This window comes from Pseudophryne corroboree, chromosome 4 (assembly GCF_028390025.1).
Source record: "Pseudophryne corroboree isolate aPseCor3 chromosome 4, aPseCor3.hap2, whole genome shotgun sequence".
In the NCBI taxonomy this organism is placed as follows: domain Eukaryota; kingdom Metazoa; phylum Chordata; class Amphibia; order Anura; family Myobatrachidae; genus Pseudophryne; species Pseudophryne corroboree.
In genome coordinates, this window is record NC_086447.1 from 352402478 (window position 1) to 352423929 (window position 21452).

Genomic DNA, 21452 nt, shown 5'->3' on the forward strand with positions numbered 1-21452 from the left:
GCTAGCTGCGATCAACTCGGAATGACCACCTAGATTGCTTATAAATTAGGCACACATCGTTCCGTGTGTAGGGGTGCCAGCGACAGTGATACGCGGAATCGTGTGTCGCTATTGCCGGCACTAGATTTGACAGCATGCATGGGGTAATTCAGTATGCACAGACAAAGGGGGTGCAGATGCACTAAACAATCATTACAGTATAATAAAATATAATATGTCATAAGAGGTTGTTAGTATATCGTTGGCCAATGATATCGGCCTGCTCACCAATCATCCAGGTCACCTCTTGTCGAGCAGGTTCCTAACACCTTTCATTACTGGAGGGTGTGCAATTTAGAACCATTTCCCCTATGGGGTAATTCAGACCTGATCGCTAGGGTGCATTTTTTGCATCCCTGCAATCAGGTAGTTGCCGCCTACAGGGGGAGGGTATTAGCTGTGTGCAGTTGTGCAATGGCATTTGTAGCAGAGCTGCACAAACATGAGTTTGTGCAGTCTCTGCTCAGCCCATGACTTACTCAGCCGCTGAGATGATCGGGGCTGGAGCTGACGTCAGAATCCCTCCCACCAAATGCCTGGTCCCTCCTGCATTTTCCCGGACACTCCTCTAAAACGGTCAGTTGCCACCCACAAACGGCCTCTTACTGTCAGTCACCTTGCAATTACCAGTGCGATCGATTTTTTCGCACCATCCCGTCGCTATGCACCGATGCCCGGTGCAGTTATCCGATGTGCCGGTGCATTGCAGTGCATACGCATGCGCAATACATACCTGATAGCCCGCTGTGCGAAAACGCAGCCTATCGATCAGGTCTGAATTACCACCCTAGCAGATTGCTTACTTTACCACTGGGTGAAGTGAGCGTTCCCCCCCCCCCCCCCCCCCTTCTCGCTGAGCTTACATCGCGCTAGGTGCTGAGCATCCAGAGATGTATGCTGATCGATCTGTGCTAGATCACTCAGCATATATCTCTGGGAGAAATCTCTATGTGTGTACCCCCCTTTACTCTTATGGGGGATCTCATATGATTGACATTTAAATCATTACCAAACACAAAATTAACCTCTTCAGGGATACTGGCACATACTGTATGTGTATGTTTATTTGTAAATTAAAATGATGGCTATGTTTAATTGTATTACATATTTTAACTATGAAATTATATTTTTATAAAATTGGTGGTCATATTCAATATTTAATTTTATTTACAGGCAATGCAGTTACATTTTTTAACTAAAAAAAAAACTACATTGGTGAGATGTAATAGCATCCGAGATTGCTGGAGGTGCGGGATGCCAGCCGATCTTGGATGTTTTCTAAAGCGGCAGTCATTTACAAGGCATGGTTTTGCCGCACCTCCGTCAATCTCTGATGCTATTACATCTACCTTATATCTGTAACATAATAATTTGTCCCTGAAGAGGTTAAAAAGGGAACAATTGAAACTGATTTTGGTGGATACAGTTAAAAGGGAGACGTTTGTTTGTTTACTCACCAGGATGCCTTGGGGCTGGTGTACGGTCCTCAATGTGGGTTCCATGCAGAATTTTTTGGGGTTTTGCTTGCTTTAGTTCCTCTTCGAAGCTGGCATATCAGACTGGATTAGCTTGTCCACTCCCTGTTCTGCGGGATTCACACAGCTCCTCAGCAAGTTTTCCACTTAATGTCATTAAAAAGTTTTTGACATTTTGGACATCATGGTGGCAGCAGATGTCCGCATTTATTGCATCCATCACACTCTTTCACATTGCCTTCTTCCAGGATACGGGGGTCTTGCGAGCGTGCTGTCCTAGGAGCCTCGGAAACATCTGCACCATCACATGCATGAGCGCACCACTTTCTTCATAAGAAAATTGCACAATCCTCCAAGTGCAACTCTTCCCGGAGGCTGGTGTAGCTGGCTCCTCCTTATCCTCCTGAATCTCCTCCTGGCTCCCAATCTCCTATGTCTCCTCACTGCTCTCCTCCTCCTAAGTGTAACCCTGTGTGAGAGTCACCATCTTCTCCTCCTACTGGCTCTCCTCACCCCTTGTACATAGTCTGAAAGACAGTGATCATAAGCAAAATTCAAAAACTCTATCTCTCAAACAGAAAACTCTCTCCACTCCTTCCCAATCTCCTTCTCAAACCTATGGTCAAAATGTCTGAGCTGGGACTTATATAGGGGCTGTGAGGTATAACTCAGGTTACTTTTGGATATCAATTATGACTTTCTTTAAGAATGTGCAGCCCACATTATGAAACTCGCCTTCCGGCTGGTCAGAATCTCACATGCTTCCAAATGTGAAATCTCATGTGAATTTGTATGACAGTTATGTGGGACCCTGCAAACTTGCATACTATTACATTTGCGACTTGCGGGACAAACTTGCACCTTCAAAATATTTGAGAAGGTCTGAGTTTAACTTACAGATATTAAAAATATCTTCTTTGTATTATTCTAATAATTTTTATAGTCAAACTCTGGACTAAAAAGTTTATGGCAGGTGAGGCAGTGCCTATTTTTTCTGTACATTTCTGATTAAAACTTCAGTACATACTGCTGCATCTTTGTATAATCCCCACAGGAACCCTTTGGCTCATATATTGGGGTATATTTACTAAAATTCGTATTTGTACCGATTTGGAGTGAGATTAATCACAAATGACATCGAATGTGTAAATGTGCAACTTTTTGAATTGGTTATGCCTCATTTACTAAGCAGTCGTATTTTTATTATTCGTGTTTTCCGATGTCGATGTCATTCGTGGTTTTGTAAGGTAGAATGCGGCCGATTTAGTGGTTTTGCGGCCGTGTTATGAGGTTTTCTTATGACTGCGTCACATTTCGGTTACGGCAGTGTTTGTCCGTTCACGGGCGCGTTTTTTTCCTAAGTTTCATTTTTGTCACTCGTCCGTGATTGGTTTGATTCGTGATGGAGGAGTGTCTGTGCATATTACTATAAAAACGCCCCAAACCGTCCGAACCTCGTGGGTTTAGCTAGTGGAGAGGTGAGAGGAAGGTGTGTTAGGAGTTGGTGAGTAGTTTGGAGTTTTTGGTGGTTTTGAGGAGGTTCTTTGTGATTGTTGAGTGCTGTACTGTGTGTGTAAGTAGTCTTGTCATACTTGTTGTGTAGTTATTTTAAAGTGTGTCTAGTTTTTTGTTATTGTTTTTTTTCTCACGTCTATTGTCATTGTTTGTGAGTGAGTGAGTGAGTGTGTGTGTGTTTGGTGTGTGGTGTGTAGTGGTAGTGGAGAAGTGTGTTTTCTGTATTTTTTTCTCAGTGTTATTTGTTGTTTGTCCTGATTATGTCCCAGTCAGAGGTGAGTGTGGTGGAGGAGGTGAGTGAGAGGGAGGAGGTGAGTGAGGTGGAGGAGGTGAGTGAGGTGGAGGAGGTTAGTGAGGTGGAGGAGGTTAGTGAGGATGAGGGGCAGGTTGTTGGTGCGGCCTCCAGTGATAGTGATGGTGTTGTGGCTCCTCAGCCACGCACCACTACAAAGACTGGCCGCAATGTCAAATTTAGCTACGCAGAAAATATGGCTTTGGTGCGGGAGCTGATGAGGCATCATCGGCAGTTGTTTGGCCATGATGCTGCAAAGGTGTCGTCACGCAGGAAGAGTGTTCTGTGGGGGAAGGTCATAGCGGCTGTGAATAGTGAGGGTGTGGTGAGGCGGACCGAGGACACGTGTCGTAAGCGTTTCTACGACATAAAGCGCCGTGTCAAGGCGAAGATGGCCAAGGAGGCTAAATCGGCCCGCCAAACCGGGGGTGGACACCCCTTCCATGCATCTTATCGTGATTGGGAGGAGCCTGTGCGTGCACTCATTCCGCCAGAAGTGGTTGGTGCCACTCATGTCCGGGATTCGGATCGGCCAAGGCAGGATGGTGAGTTATTTGTGTTATTTTTTTTAACAATTTAAACATCTGTGCTTTGTCCTTAGTTGTCTGAAATGTCTTATAGCTAATTGTGGTTGTCAGTTTGTTCATTCTTCTAATGTGTTGGTGATGTAGTGCAGGCCTGGCCAACCTGTGGCTCTCCAGCTGTTGTCAAACTAAAAGTTCCATCATGCCTTGCCACAGTTTGGCTATTAGGGAATGCTAAAACTGTGGCAGGGCATGCTGGGATGTGTAGTTTCACTCCATCTGGAGAGCCACAGGTTGGCCAGGCCTGATGTACTGTTGTTCTAATTTTTTTTTTATTGGTTTTGTTTTTTTGTTTTTTCTGGTTGCCTTGGATTTTTTCTGGTGTTTTATGTCAAAAGTAAATGTTTGTAGGTGTATTTTAAAGAAGTGTTGTTTTTTTTCAAGGGTTTTTTTTTAAATACATTTCATAGCATTTCTGTTTATTTTGTGTTGTTTTGGGTTTACCTTTGTGTGCTTGATGTGTTTTTTAATGCATATGTGGTTGTGATGTTTCCAAGTTTTTTCATATATTTTTGTCTAGTGTGTTATTCTTAGTATAAAAAATTGTGACCTTAGCGTGCAAAATTGCGGTTGTGTTAAGCTACGACGTTTTAGTTTGAAGTAGTATAATTGTTAGCATTATGCGCCTTTGTGTATGGTTTTTTAGGGGAATTTTTTGCAAATTTAAAGTATACACACCCAATGAAGTCAGATAGAAAAGCATAAGCATCGTTTAGTTTAATTCTCATCAGGTACCACATATGTTTACATCACAATAATGAATTTGCATAAACATATCACAAAAATAGTATGTTCATAAGGACATTCTTCATATTTCTACAGTACGCCAGAGAAGCAGCACAGCCAGGCCACATCCAACACTGCCAAGAGATGCAGATGGTGGCAATGCCGGTATGATTTAACTGTAAACACATATTCTGCAAATACATAGAAACACAAAATGTTAATGATTATCTTATCACATAGGTTCTTCTTCGGCAAATCCCCCTACACTAAGGCGCCCATCACAGGGCTCGGTTACTGTGGCTACGAGGCCACCCAAGAGACGCCATCTTGAGGCTCCAGCTCCAACACCAGCATCACCACCCCAACGGCGCATCTCCGCACTGTCGGCCGTGCCACCACTAGCACGTTTGGCCAGCCCCCAAAGTGAGGATCCACAATCCCCTCAGTTGTCTGGTGAGTAAACATCACAATTACGTGTAAATAAGTAAACAAACAGTGGTGTTGATTTATTAACCTGGATAAGGCATAAGGAAGTGAAAAAACACTGATATGTGCAAGGTGCTAAAGGCAGCAGTACAAAATAAACACAACTGTTAATGTACATATTGGTTCTGTTTGCCTTGTGCCTTTATCACCTTGCACATATCACTGTTTTTTCACTTCCTTATGCCTTCTCCAGGTTTATACATCTGCCCCACTGTTAGTACATAGAAAAAACTAATGATCAGTCATCCTTGCAATAATCAACAACAACAAGCAGATGGTGTTAAGGTATTTTTAGATGGTTAATTGTCAGATGTGATGTTGGCCATATCAACACATTTTTGCCACATAATTTTTGGAGTAAAAAACCAACATAAATGTTAAGTCTCATCCAATTGTTTTGCATGGCCAACAACACCACTTCTAAACATAGGGCACCTTAAAACTTTTTCACCCATTGGTAATGTGTAAATTTTTGGCCACTATATTTGTTAACGTTTTTTCCAGACCACTGACTGCCTTGAACAATGTGTGAGTGTATTGGTCAACACATTTATTGTATTGTGTGTGTTGTTCCAAAGGAACCTTCATACCCAATATGTAAATGTAGTACTTTGTATTTGTTAGAGTTCTTCGTGTTTAAACAGTAATTATGGCTCTGAATCCTACTATTCCCAAAAATTATAAACAACTGAGTAGTGAACTTTAGAAGCCACATATTTTTACAAAAAGGTGAGCAACATAGTTAAGTTTCGCCCACGATCTATATAGCAATTACAACATTAATATTAAGAAGTAAGGCATGTTGACGTAAAGCTATAGTAAGACCAATGCTACATATTTACTAAATAGTGTCTGTCTTCAACCCCATACAGACCCAGCCATCATCACCGAGGATGACCAGCAGGAACGTGACCAGGAGACCTTCACACTCCACCTGCAGCCCATCGATCCGACTCAGCCAACCACGCCGCAGGACATACCCCAACCACCCCAAACATCCCACAGCCCCCAATTGAGCCCAACACAAGGCGACACACAAATGGGCCCTGAGCTTTGGAGCCGTTGGTCGTCACAACAGGCGCAACACTACGCGTGCCTCACCACCCACAGCCAATACCTGTCAAGTCTGCCCCATCATTTGCCTAGACTGAGTCGCAACTCAGGCAGACTTATAGTGCAGGTGGACCGAATCGCTAACTCCATGGAGCAGATGAGGGCAGACAACACCCAAATGCAGTCAAACCTCCAACGCATCTTGGATGAACAGCAGCGGCAGCAACAAACACTCATCCAGATCATCCAACATAATCAAATGATAAATGATAACCTATCAAGAATTATCTCAAACAACACTGCCGCTAATACGCAGCTCACAGCAAGCTTGAACAATCTTAGTCAAAGCCTAAGTGTGTTGGCATCACACCATGTGACATCGAGCTCGGGGACAACTACACCAAGCAACACCCCAGTTCAATCCCCAGTTCGACGCTCAAGTCGAACCCGCACCAACGAGCCTGCACAATCCTCGGCTCCCAGCACACAAAGAAAAAAAAATTAATAATGCATGCGCAGAATATGGTGACCATTATTTTTTTTCTGTTTTTTGGGGCATAAATTGGTGTGTTCAAAAAAATAAATAGTTAACACGGAATATGTGTATTGCTTAATTCGCTACACAAACAACCTCCACATTAGTGTCTAGGGCCAGATGTGTATTGCTATAAATATATTCCCTACCCCTAGGTGTCCTCAGCTCAACATGTGTCTAATCTATGGCAACCAGCACATTGGCCATGGCCGAAAGATCACATAAAGCTACCCTGACTGCATGCCACTGCGACTTCAGGGTAGGGAAGCAGAGAGAGGCATCTATGTAGCCATCCAAGACATTCAAAAATTAAAGGTGAGTGTCATGACCTGTAATCAATACAATACTGTGTTCTATTACATTACAGAAGCACCACTTACACATAGACGTGCATGTATGTTTTAACTCACCTGAATTACATATTTTTAAAAGGTGGCCTGTGAGATACTAATTACATCGCCAGTCACAGCCTGGAAGCTGCCAGTAGCCATAAAGTGCAACACAGGCAGGAGTTTGTGCAGGCCTGAGACAGAGCGAGAGCGTACTGTCTCAGGGTCTAGGTTCAGTTTGACAAGGTCATACAGAGGGAAAATATTATTTACATTTAGTCTGAGCATCTGTACAACATGGTCATCAGCAAATTTGTTATCGTTTAAACGCCCACTAAAAAAACAAGCCATGGCCAGCCTACGCGGAATATGTACAACCTGCTGACCCTGTTGATTTTCATGGCCTGGGTTTATTGTAGCCTCATGGAGCAGTGTCAGGTATCCCCCAGCAAACAAGACAGCAGTACTACACACAGTAGCAGCCATTTCAGATTGAGAGTGGTGAAAAATGTGTTTGGGCCCCTTTTAAAGGTCCAAAAAGTCAGGTGTGACTAATGTAGAATTGACAACACATGTAAACACGCTTCTCAAAAGCAGGTCTACTTTTTTTTAGGCTTTTTGTACGATTAGTAATTTTTTGCGCCCGCAAATCCATTTTCACGGTAGAAATTTCAAATACGAATGCTTAGTAAATGACCAAGTTCTATATCTAAACAGCCGCGTTTGACCGATGGTGTATTCATTCATATTTATACTACACAGCCGTAATAAAAATACGAATGCACTCATCACTGCTGAAATTTGTGCTTAGTAAATTCCCGAGATGACACTTTGAAGAAAAAACACCAAATCGGTCAAAATCGGGAGCTTAGTAAATATACCCCCTTCTGTGTAAATCTGTCTCTAGTACTAGCCAGTGCCTTCTCAGCCATTTACTTCACTGCACATAACTGTAGCATGGCCCACATTTTCCAGGAGATTTGTGCATGCAGAGTAGATAAGTCACTGGAATATGTTCCCAAATATTGTACCTGCACATGTGCATTAGACTCTGGCAAAATGCCACAGTCTACTCAATAACTGCACCCGGGAGAGGGGCAGGGCTGGATTAACAATGGGGCGGATGGAGCTGCAGCTTCAGGCCCCCCATTGAAAATAGGCCCACAGCCTACTGCTGTGAAGGGGCCCATAATCGCTGGTATTACAATGAGTCACACTGACTCATTGCATGCTGCCGCCAGCACAGCACCCGCAGCCACACAGTGCTTCATCCCAGTATGTACATTCAAGTCCTGGCCAAAGCGGGAGGAGGGTCCGCTCTCCACTCTCCTCCCTGGCGCCTCCTACCCCTGGCCTAGTAGTGATGCTGATGTGCTGAGTGACGTGCGGGGGGAGGAGCCGTTCTCCCCTCTACTCTCAGCTCCTCCCCCCCAGTGCTAATGATGAAGACAGCCTGGCCGGAGGAGGAGGAAAGTGCTGCTCTCTCAGTTCCTCCCCTTTCCTGGTGACGCTAGCTGGGAGCAACACAGTGCGCAGCGTGGCTCCGGCAGGCGGGTGGGGGTACGGGCTAACCAGCCACATCCACCAGGACAGTACAGCACAGCATAGCAACATGTGGACCTCTGCAACGCAGCCAGGCTTGCCTATTATAAAGTTCTCTAAAGTATGTTTCAGCTGAGACCAACAGGAAATTGGCTACCCTCTACCATAAGTGTGGGGTGAGTGACTTCTGCACTGTCTGTACAGACAGCACAGCACAGTGTAGATACGGGCGTCTGTTTGTCAATAAGAGATGGGAGGCAGTTACGTGACTGGCGGTCAGGAGACGGACAATCAAAATACCGACGCCAGAATCCCGCCTCCTTACAGCCCTGACAGCATGCCAACTAACAGGGACTATTCCCACTTGTAGGTGTCCACGACACCCATAGAGTGGGAATATAATCTATGGCGAGCGCACCGAGCCCGCAGTTTGGGCTCTTATACACAGTAAGAGTGGAGGGGGGGGGGGCACACTGATGCATATACAGACAAGGCAGGGAGGGGTGGCACACTGACACATATACAGACTAGGCAGGGAGGGGGGCATACTGACACATATACAGACTAGGCGGGGAGGGGGGCATACTGACACATATACAGACTAGGTGGGGAGGGGGTGGCACACTGACACATATACAGACTAGGCGGGGAAGGGGACACACTGACACATATACAGACTAGGAGGGTGGTACACTGACACATATACAGACTAGGCGGGGAAGGGGACACACTGACACAACTACAGACTAGGAGGGGAGGAGGGGGTACACGGACACATATACAGACTAGGCAGGGAGGGGGTAGTACACTGACACATATACAGACTAGGAGGGGAGGGGGGCACACTGACACATATACAGACTAGGCGGGGAGGGGGAGCACACTGACACATATACAGACAAGGAGTCGAGGGGGGAATGCTGACACATATACAGACTAGGTGAGGAGTGGGGCACACTGATGCATATACAGACTAGGCAGGGAGGGGATGGCACACTGACGCATATACAGACTAGGCGGGGAGGGGGAGCACACTGACTCATACAGACTAGGCAGGGAGGGGGGGGGGCACACTGGCACATAAACAGACTAGGCGGGGAGGGGGGGCACACTGACACATATACAGACAAGGCGGGGAGGGGGGCACACTGACACATATACAGACTAGGCGGGGATGGGGGGCATACTAACACATACAGACTAGGCGGGGAGGTGGGCCACACACCCACATATTCAGACTAGGCAGGGAGGGGGGTCACCCTGACATATATACAGACTAGGAGGGGAGGGGGAGCACACTGACACATATACAGACTAGGTGGGGAGGGGGTGGCACACTGACACATATACAGACAAGGCAGGGAAGGGGACACACTGACACATATACAGACTAGGAGGGGAGGGGGGGTACACTGACACGTATACAGACTAGGCAGGGAGGGGGTGGTACACTGACACATATACAGACTAGGAGGGGAGGGGGTGGCACACTGACACATATACAGACTAGGAGGGGAGGGGGGGCACACTGACACATATACAGACTAGGCTGGGATGGGGGTGGCACACTGACGCATATACAGACTAGGCGGGGAGGGGGAGCACACTGACACATACAGACTAGGCGGGGAGGGGGGGCACACTGGCACATATACAGACTAGGCGGCGAGGGGGGGCACACTGACATATACAGACAAGGCGGGGAGGGGGGCACACTGACACATATACAGACTAGGCGGGGATGGGGGTGGCACACTGACACATATACAGACTAGGTGGGGAAGGGGACACACTGACACATACAGACAAGGCGGGGAGGGAGGCACACTGACACACATACAGACTAGGCGGGGATGAGGGGCATACTAACACATACAGACTAGGCGGGGAGGTGGGCCACACACCCACATATTCAGACTAGGCAGGGAGAGGGGTCACCCTGACACATATACAGACTAGGTGGGGAGGGGGGGCACACTGACACATATACAGACTAGGAGGGGAGGGGGGCACACTGACACATATACAGACAAGGCAGAGAGGGGGGGCACACTGACACATATACAGACTAGGCGGGGATGAGGGGCTTACTAACACATACAGACTAGGCGGGGAAGGGGACACACTGACACATATACAGACTAGGAGGGGAGAGGGGTACACTGACACATATACAGACTAGGCAGGGAGGGGGTGGTACACTGACACATATACAGACTAGGCAGGGAGGGGGGCACACTGACACATATACAGACTAGGCAGGGAGGGGGGCACACTGACACATATACAGACTAGGAGGGGAGGGGGGCACACTGACACATATACAGACAAGGAGGGGAGGGGGGAATACTGACACATATAAAGACTAGGTGTGGAGGGGGGCACACTGACGCATATACAGACTAGGCGGGGGGGCACACTGACACATATAAAGACTAGGCGGGGAGGAGGATCACACTGACACATATACAGACTAGGCAGGGAGGGGGTGGCACACTGACACATATACAGACTAACGGAACAAAGGGTGCAGGTGCACCATACACCATTAAAATTATTATAACCATAATATAATATTTGAGGTTCTTGGCATATATTGGCCAGTATATGAGCCTGCCCACCTGCTTCACGGTGACCTCATCGGACAGGTCCCTAACACTATAGGGGTTCACCTCCGGGACGCAGAGCACCCCCAGACCACCCCAGCCAAACCACCCCAGGGCATCACACAGAAAAAAAGGATAGGAGTGAAAGATCAGTGTTAAGCAAATGAAAGAGGCTGCTGAATGTAAAAGAAAAGGACAGCAGTAAAGTGTTAGAATGTGAAGTTTAGCTGAGCAGTGGGGGTCATTCCGAGTTGTTCGCTCGGTAAAAATCTTCGCATCGCAGCGATTTTCCGCTTAATGCGCATGCGCAATGTCCGCACTGCGACTGTGCCAAGTAAATTTGCTATGCACTTAGGAATTTTACTCACGGCTTTTTCTTCGTTCCGGCGATCGTAATGTGATTGACAGGAAATGGGTGTTACTGGGCGGAAACAGGCCGTTTTATGGGCGTGTGGGAAAAAACACTACCGTTACCGGAAAAAACGCAGGAGTGGCCGGAGAAACGGGGGAGTGTCTGGGCGAACGCTGGGTGTGTTTGTGACGTCAAACCAGGAACGACAAGCACTGAACTGATCGCAGAAGCCGAGTAAGTCTGGAGCTACTCAGAAACTGCTACGAGGTGTGTAATCGCAATATTGCGAATACATCGTTCGCAATTTTAAGATGCTAAGATTCACTCCCAGTAGGCAGCGGCTTAGCATGAGCAAATCTGCTAAAATTCACTTGCGAGCGAACAACTCGGAATGACCCCCCAGTGTTAGAGGTGTAAAAAATATGTGAAAAAAGCTACATAAATATAAAACAAACACAATGTGATATAAGTGTTAAAAGTAAATGTAAGGTGGTGATGCCCCAAGGTGGCCCAGCCAGAGGAGCAATATAGGGAGCTCCACGCCCCAAAAGCTCACCCCCAAACTGACTTTGTATATAATTAAAAGGATCATACCTATGTCTTTTGTGCAGTCAGAATGTGCTGGTTCCCTGTTTAAAAGCCTGAGAGGCAGTGGGTGGGGTGCTAATCCAGAGATGAGGGCTGTCACAATCCCTCAGGTGTGTATACACACACATAATATAGACTATATGGAAACGGGGCCTGGACTGCACACCCTAGCTTATTATAATGGGATGTGCTACCTTGCTGGGACTAAGTACTGTAATACTACAACATAGGAACAAAGGGTGCAGGTGCACCATACACCATTAAAATTATTATAACCATAATATAATATTTGAGGTTCTTGGCATATATTGGCCAGTATATGAGCCTGCCCACCTGCTTCACGGTGACCTCATCGGACAGGTCCCTAACACTATAGGGGTTCACCTCCGGGACGCAGAGCACCCCCAGACCACCCCAGCCAAACCACCCCAGGGCATCACACAGAAAAAAGGATAGGAGTGAAAGATCAGTGTTCAGCAAATGAAAGAGGCTGCTGAATGTAAAAGAAAAGGACAGCAGTAAAGTGTTAGAATGTGAAGTTTAGCTGAGCAGTGTTAGAGGTGTAAAAAATATGTGAAAAAAGCTACATAAATATAAAACAAACACAATGTGATATAATATATGTGATATAATATATCACAATGTGATATAGCATATACAGACTAGGCGGGGAGGGGGAGCACACTGACACATACAGACTGGGCGGGGAGGGGGGGCACACTGGCACATATATACAGACTAGGCGGGGAGGGGGGTACACTGACACATAAACAGACTAGGCAGGGAGGGGGGTCACCCTGACACATATACAGACTAGGTGGGGAGGGGGGGCACACTGACACATATACAGACTAGGAGGGGAGGGGGACACACTGACACATATACAGACTAGGCAGGGAGGGGGTGGCACACTGACACATATACAGACTAGGCAGGAAGGGGGGCATACTGACACATATACAGACTAGGCGGGGAGGGGGTGGCATACTGACCATATACAGACTAGGCAGTGAGGGGGGTACACTGATACATGTATGGACTAGGAGGGGAGGGGGCACACCAATGGGTAGCGCCTAGATACCCTTTGCCGAGAGGACCTTTCCCATAATACACTGAGTTAATGTCATCATCTATTGGGAATGGTAACCTGTGGCGAGCAAAGTGAGACTTCAGGCCCAAAGTGTGGCAAACAAAGCGAGGCCGCGAGGGTGCAATTGAGCCAAAGAAAACAGAGAATAACTTATAACAAACCTAGATTGGAGAAAAAAATAAAAATGCTGTAATGGCATAAGACAACCTACGCCCTCACCTGGTGTCACATCTAGGTCTTTAAGGGATATAGATTCTACCCACACTAATGCATATACAGACAAGGAGAGGAGGGGACACAATGATGCACATACAGACCAGGAGGGGAGGGGGCACACCAATGCATATACTTTTAAGGACACACTCCTATTCAGTGGCCATACCCCCTTTTTTGACGTGCGCAACAGTACTCCTGTTTCATTTCCCATACACCCATTTCAAAATTCACACTTTAACGACCACTGTATGTATGTGTGTGTATGGGTCAGTTGCTCTGATCCGCTATTAAGTGGTTGAAGGTAGGCGCTAGCTATGACCTCCATGGAGATAGCCACACCCATTATTTAAACCACCCCCACCACAGCGCTTGTCACACCTCTTGCCAAGGCACACAATAGGCTCTTCATAAATTTAAGCTCCAGGCCCATGTGGTCCTTAATCTGGCACTGGAGAGGAGGGGAGGTCACCTACCGCAGCACATGACTACAGCTGCAGCCTCCTCCACCCAGGCAGCTTCCTGGGAAGCCCAGTCTTCAGCTTCATCCCCAAGCACAGGAGCAAAAGTAGATCATGTTAAGGTAAAGACCCCATTACATGCTGACATATGCACATGTACACATACTCACCCCCTCTTTCTCTTTCTCTCTTCTCTCCCCCTCTCTGTCTTTCTCTCTCTCTTCTCTAGCCCCTCTTGTTACATCTAGCAAAGTTTGAGGATCCCGCAGCTGATACTTGCCCAAAGAGGTAGATGGCTGTGGGTGAACAAGATGAGGGGGTTGGATATAGTTCCTTCGCATGGGACACGGAGCAATGAAGAACGGGATTGAAAGTCAATAAATAGTATTTATTATGTACATGGCTGAGGTAGAGAAAAGTGGCTGGAGCACAATGGTTAAAGAACGTAGTTGCGGATAAAGAACTGCAGGTTGTGGCTTGAAAGACGAGGTTGTGAATAATGAACTGCGGAACTGTGGATGGTGGTTAAAAGACGTGGCTGGAGGTAAAGAACTGTGGACTGTGATATGAAAGACAAGACTGTAGATGATGAACTGTGTTACTGTGGATGGTAGTTGAAGACGTTGCTGGAGACAAGGACTGTGGACTGTGGTTTGGAGGATGAGGCTGAAGATAACAATCTGCAGGTTGTGGTCGGTGGTACAAAGACATGGCTGGTGAAGTAGATCTGTGGAGTGTGGCTAGAAAGACGAGGCAGAAGACCCGGGGCCGACTGTGCCCAAAGAGTCTTACTGGACCGGGTTTTCCAGGAGCGCTTCCACAGGCAGTAGTAGGTTAGGAACGGCAGGACTGCAGCAGTAATAGGGAACCAACCAAGCAGGAGCAGGAGTAACCAGAATACGACAAGGATCCTGGGAGCACAGGCTAAAGCACCTACAACAGGGTTGTAACTTGAAGCACTGGCGTCCCTGTCCTAAACCAGCCCCCTTTTATAGGGATAGCTTCCCCTGGATTGGTTGGAAGAAACAGGAAACAGGAACTATGCTTAAAACTTGGTCTCCAACATGGTAGCGCCCAGTAATGCAGACCTTTCTGCAAAGCCACATTGCTCACTGCCTCTGGTCTCCTAACAATGGCTCAGCAAGACCGACCCACTGTAGCGGCATCCCGCCACCACGAGCGGACGCCCTCACCACCGCCACTGCTGCCCACGGACCCGGCGCAGCAGCCCACCTCCGCCGCTGCCCGCACACTGCCAGAGAAGCCAGCCCCACGGCCCCAGCGTACCGGTAAGACTCCGGACACTGACACCTCTCCTCTATCTTTTAAACCTCTCTCTTTTTTCTCCACACTCTCTATCTGTCCTACCTCTTCCCCCCCCCCCCCCCCTTCTACAGTTACAGTATCTCTCCTCCCCTCTCTCTGTTTCTCTCTCAGTCTCTCTCAAGAGAGTTGCTGCCTTGCCCCGGGTGACAGGAGTCCTAGTTTCAGTCCTTCCCTAACATTCCATGTTCCCAGGAATGTCGACTGATTAATGTCTAAGGATGTATATTTTCTTAATGTTATAATGGATAAAGTGATTTCTCAAAGGTGCTGTTGATCGGATCAGACCTTGACAGAAATGGAGCAGCAAAGTGATGGGCATTCCTTGCCGGTGACTGGAAAAAGTCTGCTTTATGGGTATGTTATAGAAGTGTCACAGACATGTCAGTGAAAATGGCTGCATTTTTCGGGAAACAGCCAGACTTACGGAGAAACTGCTACTGTCATAGGCACGGTGCAAGTGTGGATGGTGCACATGAGGGTGCACCGAGGGTAGCATGTCAAGAATCACTGGCGGTGTTACTGTGTGCAGAGATGCATTAAGTGGATGTCTCAGTGCTTGCACATTCAAGTGCACGCTAGTACACATGGGGAAGGCTGAATCTAGCATTTTGCATATTATCACTCCCACAACTCCGCCAATAGATGCAAGAACAGACGCAGTAGTGTCCACCTCTGAAACAAGCCCATAATTTCCTGTAAATTTGTTATTACAGATGGAGCCACGGCTAGCAACTAGGCGTGCCTGCCCAGGCACGGCAAGCGCCGAGAGCATCTACATCCTGCCGGGCGCGCCTCCATGATGGAGATGCACCCCTTTCACTTGAATGGAGACAGTCTCCGTCCGGGCGAGCGCGCATGCCTGGACAGAGATGCTCAGAATGGGAGCGTCTCTGTGCACTCCCAGCGTGACTAGGCGGACGCATCGCCTAGTCATGCCGGGAGTGCACATCTGCAATGGAACCACCTCAGATGAACACGTCTTCATCTGTAAATTGCAAGGCTGCATGCAGGGGAGGATTGGCTATAGGCAGGGACAGACTGGGGCCATAACTTGGCCCTGGCATCGGTGAATGTACATGCGCTAAAGGTGTGGGGGCGAGCGCACTGCAGAGGGTGTGCGCATGGCAGAGGTGGTACACGGGCAGAGCACATGGTGGCATTCCACAAATCAGGAGGGCATGGACTCGTGGCACATTCCCATTTCCATGGAGACGCATGCTTCAAGTGTGGGGGGGTGGCCAAATCAAAGAGCCGGCCTACCCGGCTCTCTGTGGGGCAGGATTGGCACACCAAGGCCATTGGCCCTTCTGGCATATGCCAGTAGTGTCAGATGGGTAGTCCTGCCCTGGCCATAGGGCTCACCAGGAAAATTACTGGTAGGTTGACGTGTCTATGATGCCTATTTTGTGTGTTGTCATGTGGCCCCACTCCCCACATGACAGGCAGCCTACCACACTCAGTTCACTGCATTGTCCCCATTCATTCTGTTATTCCATATCTGCAGTACAGCATCTCAGCCATCCAGTGATGCTGCAGTGGCTGCACAGTATACCTCTTGTGCTGCCCATGTCGAGCCAGTTCTACAAAAATTTAAAATGCCACTTTTAGTACCCAATCTGCCCCTGGCTGCACATACTTAAATTCTCAGGTACTGTATGAGGGTGAAAAATGTAGTTTAGAATAATTAAACACCTTTAGGAGACATACAGTCAAGTCAGACGTAAACAGAATGGAAGTTCCTCAAATCAATTTATCAGCCCATTACAGGTGTCTCAATTTGGTAGTGAATAAGCCGTAAGAGAGGCTTATTCTAAGAAGGCTTTCTTTTTGGTTCACTCGTTTATAAATGAATATTAGTTATTTAAAACATAACTTTTATTTAGTAGTTGATTACAAATTATGACACTAGTTAGACAAAAATTCTGTGAACAACAATATAGAAATAAGAGAAGGTTTTAACATAAAATTTGTGAAAATGAGATGACTATATCTTTAAGTCAGCACTCCAGTGACTGTATTGGTCACGGAAATAGATCAGTGTAAAGAATACCAATATTTAATTACATCTAGATCTCAAAGAACTACTTTGGCAAAAATATGATTAGTGTATACCTATTAAATATAGGCAGTGTATCTTACAGAAGGTGTGTTTAAATACTAAAATAGTTAGTTATACACCAATTGGTAATTTTTTTTTCATATTTGTAATACACTGATTTGTGGTAGAGATGAGCGCCGGAAATTTTTCGGGTTTTGTGTTTTGGTTTTGGGTTTGGTTCCGCGGCCGTGTTTTGGGTTCGACCGCGTTTTGGCAAAACCTCACCGAATTTTTTTTGTCGGATTCGGGTGTGTTTTGGATTCGGGTGTTTTTTTCAAAAAACCCTAAAAAACAGCTTAAATCATAGAATTTGGGGGTAATTTTGATCCCAAAGTATTATTAACCTCAAAAAACATAATTTACACTCATTTTCAGCCTATTCTGAACACATCACACCTCACAATATTATTTTTAGTCCTAAAATTTGCACCGAGGTCGCTGTGTGAGTAAGATAAGCGACCCTAGTGGCCGACACAAACACCGGGCCCATCTAGGAGTGGCACTGCAGTGTCACGCAGGATGTCCCTTCCAAAAAACCCTCCCCAAACAGCACATGACGCAAAGAAAAAAAGAGGCGCAATGAGGTAGCTGTGTGAGTAAGATTAGCGACCCTAGTGGCCGACACAAACACCGGGCCCATCTAGGAGTGGCACTGCAGTGTCACGCAGGATGTCCCTTCCAAAAAACCCTCCCCAAACAGCACATGACGCAAAGAAAAAAAGAGGCGCAATGAGGTAGCTGACTGTGTGAGAAAGATAAGCGACCCTAGTGGCCGACACAAACACCGGGCCCATCTAGGAGTGGCACTGCAGTGTCACGCAGGATGTCCCTTCCAAAAAACCCTCCCCAAACAGCACATGACGCAAAGAAAAAAAGAGGCGCAATGAGGTAGCTGACTGTGTGAGAAAGATAAGCGACCCTAGTGGCCGACACAAACACCGGGCCCATCTAGGAGTGGCACTGCAGTGTCACGCAGGATGTCCCTTCCAAAAAACCCTCCCCAAACAGCACATGACGCAAAGAAAAAAAGAGGCGCAATGAGGTAGCTGACTGTGTGAGAAAGATAAGCGACCCTAGTGGCCGACACAAACACCGGGCCCATCTAGGAGTGGCACTGCAGTGTCACGCAGGATGTCCCTTCCAAAAAACCCTCCCCAAACAGCACATGACGCAAAGAAAAAAAGAGGCGCAATGAGGTAGCTGTGTGAGAAAGATAAGCGACCCTAGTGGCCGACACAAACACCGGGCCCATCTAGGAGTGGCACTGCAGTGTCACGCAGGATGTCCCTTCCAAAAAACCCTCCCCAAACAGCACATGACGCAAAGAAAAAAAGAGGCGCAATGAGGTAGCTGTGTGAGTAAGATTAGCGACCCTAGTGGCCGACACAAACACCGGGCCCATCTAGGAGTGGCACTGCAGTGTCACGCAGGATGGCCCTTCCAAAAAACCCTCCCCAAACAGCACATGACGCAAAGAAAAAAAGAGGCGCAATGAGGTAGCTGTGTGAGTAAGATTAGCGACCCTAGTGGCCGACACAAACACCGGGCACATCTAGGAGTGGCACTGCAGTGTCACGCAGGATGTCCCTTCCAAAAAACCCTCCCCAAACAGCACATGACGCAAAGAAAAAAAGAGGCGCAATGAGGTAGCTGTGTGAGTAAGATTAGCGACCCTAGTGGCCGACACAAACACCGGGCCCATCTAGGAGTGGCACTGCAGTGTCACGCAGGATGTCCCTTCCAAAAAACCCTCCCCAATCAGCACATGATGCAAAGAAAAAGAAAAGAAAAAAGAGGTGCAAGATGGAATTATCCTTGGGCCCTCCCACCCACCCTTATGTTGTATAAACAAAACAGGACATGCACACTTTAACCAACCCATCATTTCAGTGACAGGGTCTGCCACACGACTGTGACTGATATGACGGGTTGGTTTGGACCCCCCCCAAAAAAGAAGCAATTAATCTCTCCTTGCACAAACTGGCTCTACAGAGGCAAGATGTCCACCTCATCTTCACCCTCCGATATATCACCGTGTACATCCCCCTCCTCACAGATTATCAATTCGTCCCCACTGGAATCCACCATCTCAGCTCCCTGTGTACTTTGTGGAGGCAATTGCTGCTGGTCAATGTCTCCGCGGAGGAATTGATTATAATTCATTTTAATGAACATCATCTTCTCCACATTTTCTGGATGTAACCTCGTACGCCGATTGCTGACAAGGTGAGCGGCGGCACTAAACACTCTTTCGGAGTACACACTTGTGGGAGGGCAACTTAGGTAGAATAAAGCCAGTTTGTGCAAGGGCCTCCAAATTGCCTCTTTTTCCTGCCAGTATAAGTACGGACTGTGTGACGTGCCTACTTGGATGCGGTCACTCATATAATCCTCCACCATTCTATCAATGTTGAGAGAATCATATGCAGTGACAGTAGACGACATGTCCGTAATCGTTGTCAGGTCCTTCAGTCCGGACCAGATGTCAGCATCAGCAGTCGCTCCAGACTGCCCTGCATCACCGCCACCGGGTGGGCTCGGAATTCTGAGCCTTTTCCTCGCACCCCCAGTTGCGGGAGAATGTGAAGGAGGAGATGTTGACAGGTCGCGTTCCGCTTGACTTGACAATTTTGTCACCAGCAGGTCTTTCAACCCCAGCAGACCTGTGTCTGCCGGAAAGAGAGATCCAAGGTAGGCTTTAAATCTAGGATCGAGCACGGTGGCCAAAATGTAGTGCTCTGATTTCAACAGATTGACCACCCGTGAATCCTTGTTAAGCGAATTAAGGGCTGCATCCACAAGTCCCACATGCCTAGCGGAATCGCTCCGTGTTAGCTCCTTCTTCAATGCCTCCAGCTTCTTCTGCAAAAGCCTGATGAGGGGAATGACCTGACTCAGGCTGGCAGTGTCTGAACTGACTTCACGTGTGGCAAGTTCAAAGGGCATCAGAACCTTGCACAACGTTGAAATCATTCTCCACTGCACTTGAGACAGGTGCATTCCATCTCCTATATCGTGCTCAATTGTATAGGCTTGAATGGCCTTTTGCTGCTCCTCCAACCTCTGAAGCATATAGAGGGTTGAATTCCACCTCGTTACCACTTCTTGCTTCAGATGATGGCAGGGCAGGTTCAGTAGTTTTTGGTGGTGCTCCAGTCTTCTGTACGTGGTGCCTGTACGCCGAAAGTGTCCCGCAATTTTTCTGGCCACGACAGCATCTCTTGCACGCCCCTGTCGTTTTTTAAAAAATTCTGCACCACCAAATTCAAGGTATGTGCAAAACATGGGACATGCTGGAATTTGCCCATATTTAATGCACACACAATATTGCTGGCGTTGTCCGATGCCACAAATCCACAGGAGAGTCCAATTGGGGTAAGCCATTCCGCGATGATCTTCCTCAGTTGCCGTAAGAGGTTTTCAGCTGTGTGCGTATTCTGGAAAGCGGTGATACAAAGCGTAGCCTGCCTAGGAAAGAGTTGGCGTTTGCGAGATGCTGCTACTGGTGCCGCCGCTGCTGTTCTTGCGGCGGGAGTCCATACATCTACCCAGTGGGCTGTCACAGTCATATAGTCCTGACCCTGCCCTGCTCCACTTGTCCACATGTCCGTGGTTAAGTGGACATTGGGTACAACTGCATTTTTTAGGACACTGGTGAGTCTTTTTCTGACGTCCGTGTACATTCTCGGTATCGCCTGCCTAGAGAAGTGGAACCTAGATGGTATTTGGTAACGGGGGCACACTGCCTCAATAAATTGTCTAGTTCCCTGTGAACTAACGGCGGATACCGGACGCACGTCTAACACCAACATAGTTGTCAAGGACTCAGTTATCCGCTTTGCAGTAGGATGACTGCTGTGATATTTCATCTTCCTCGCAAAGGACTGTTGAACAGTCAATTGCTTACTGGAAGTAGTACAAGTGGGCTTACGACTTCCCCTCTGGGATGACCATCGACTCCCAGCGGCAACAACAGCAGCGCCAGCAGCAGTAGGCGTTACACGCAAGGATGCATCGGAGGAATCCCAGGCAGGAGAGGACTCGTCAGACTTGCCAGTGACATGGCCTGCAGGACTATTGGCATTCCTGGGGAAGGAGGAAATTGACACTGAGGGAGTTGGTGGGGTGGTTTGCGTGAGCTT

At 47.5% G+C, this 21452-nt stretch overlaps 1 long non-coding RNA gene across 1 annotated transcript in view; it reads right to left on the bottom strand.

Annotated features, from left to right (window-relative positions):
- LOC134911423 (uncharacterized) overlaps nt 1-21452 on the bottom strand; it is a 48918-nt gene that overhangs the window by 18899 nt on the left and 8567 nt on the right. Inside the window, exon 2 of the long non-coding RNA XR_010176555.1 lies at nt 1497-2041. This is a non-coding gene — a long non-coding RNA (uncharacterized LOC134911423). The remainder of the gene's footprint in view (nt 1-1496; nt 2042-21452) is intronic.